Source organism: Tarenaya hassleriana, unplaced genomic scaffold, assembly GCF_000463585.1.
Source record: "Tarenaya hassleriana unplaced genomic scaffold, ASM46358v1 Cleome45, whole genome shotgun sequence".
Lineage (NCBI taxonomy): Eukaryota > Viridiplantae > Streptophyta > Magnoliopsida > Brassicales > Cleomaceae > Tarenaya > Tarenaya hassleriana.
The window spans coordinates 112,053-114,302 of NW_010967219.1; positions in this window are offsets into that span (position 1 = coordinate 112,053).

The following is a 2,250-nucleotide window of genomic DNA, read 5'->3' on the forward strand; positions in this document are numbered from 1 at the left end:
AAATGTATCTGAATAAAGCTCATAAACAATACATCATAGAGCACTAAACCAACAATCTTCCACTTGCTCTAATCATGAACTGCTAAACATCTAATGCCCATATCCTTAACATGATCCTCATGCTTCGACGAAGGGAGAGGCTTCGTCAACGGATCGGCAATGTTGTCGTCTTTCGACACTCTGCAAATGTGCACGTCTCCTCTGTCTATGATCTCCCTGATAAGGTGAAATCGTTTGAGTATGTGTTTGGATCGTTGATGGGATGTGGGTTCTTTCGCTTGTGCGATCGCTCCATTGTTGTCACAATACAGAGCAATGGGGCTATCAACACTAGGAATGACACCCAAGTCTCCAACAAACTTTCTGATCCAAACAGCTTCTTTTGCTGCGTCCGACGCTGCAATATACTCAGCTTCTGTAGTAGAATCTGATATAGTTGTCTGCTTGGAACTCTTCCAACTAACAGCGCCTCCGTTTAAGCAGAAAACATAGCCAGACTGCGATCTGTAGTCATCCGGTTCTGACTGGAAACTAGCATCGGTGTAACCTCTTACAGCGAGCTCGTCTTCCGACCCACCGTATACCAAGAACACATCCTTAGTCCTTCTCAAGTACTTCAGGATGTTCTTGACGACGATCCAGTGCGACTCACCAGGATCTGACTGATATCTACTCGTAATGCTCAACGCGTAGGATACATCTGGTCGAGTACAAAGCATGGCATACATGATCGATCCAATTGCCGAAGCATATGGAATACGATCCATGCGTTCTCGCTCATCAGGTGTCGTAGGACACTGACTCTTGCAGAGAACTGTACCACTGCTCATCGGTAAGGTTTCTTTCTTGGAATCTTGCATCTTGAACCGTTTCAAGACCTTATCGATGTAAGTACTCTGACACAATCCTAGAAGACGTCTCGATCTATCTCTATAGATCTTGATACCTAAAATATAGGCCGCTTCTCCTAGGTCCTTCATAGAAAACTGTGTTCCTAGCCAAGACTTAACGTCTTCCAATGTAGGAACGTCATTCCCTATTGTCATCCACGTTGCACTAGAAATACAACTGTGCTCCCACTAGCCTTCTTGTAAACACATGGCTCGTCTTCGTTTTGTGAGAAACCAAACTTTTTTATTGTCTCATCAAAACGAAGATTCCAACTCTTCGAAGCCTGCTTCAGTCCATAAATGGACCTCTGAAGCTTGCACACCATCCTCAGATTCCTTGGATCGACAAAACCTTCGGGTTGTGTCATGTACACATCCTCAGTCAAGTTCCCGTTAAGGAACGCGGGAACGCGGTCTTGACATCCATTTGTCATATCTCATAGTCTTAATATGCGGCTATGGCAGGTAGGATCCTGATGGACTTCAGCATAACTACAGGCGAAAACGTCTCATCGTAGTCAATACCATGAATTTGACAGAATCCTTTCGCCACAAGTCGTGCCTTATACGTGTGCACGTTGCCATCCATGTATGTCTTCTTCTTGAAGATCCATTTGCATCCGATGGGTTTTATCCCTTCAGATGCATCAACCAGAGTCCACACTTGGTTGTCTGACATGGATTGCATCTCGTACTTCATAGCCTCGTGCCATTTCTCGGAATCCGGACTCGCCATAGCCTCTAGGTATGTGGTAGGCTCGTCATGTTCTAATAACATGAGTTCCTCATTCCCAATCACGAGAAATCCATATCTCGCTGGCTCTTGGCGAATCATGCCTGATCTCCGAGGTTCACTCGTCCAAGGTTGAGTCACAACCGGCAGTGAAACAGGTTGAACTTCTTCAACTTGTTCACTCGGCTCAACGTCTACTTGCTGCTCTCGAACTTCCTCAAGTTCGATTCTACTCCCACTGACTCTTTTGGAGACGAACTCTCGCTCCAAAAAAGTCGCATTCCTGGCAATGAACACTTTGTTCTCTACCGGAATATAGAAGTAGTAACCTTTAGTTTCCTTAGGGTAGCCTACAAATAAACACTTATCAGATTTGGAGGATAACTTATCAGTCATCTGACGCTTCACATAAGCGTCGCAACCCCAAATTCTGACAAACGACAACGCGGGACGCTTCCCCGTCCATATCTCATATGGCGTCGTTTCAGCCGACTTCGTTGGACTCCTGTTCAGCAAGTACGCAGCGGTCTCTAAAGCATAGCCCCAAAAAGACTTCGGAAGATCTGTCTGACTCATCAGTGACCAAACCATGTCTAACAGTGTTCGGTTCCTCCGTTCAGACACGCC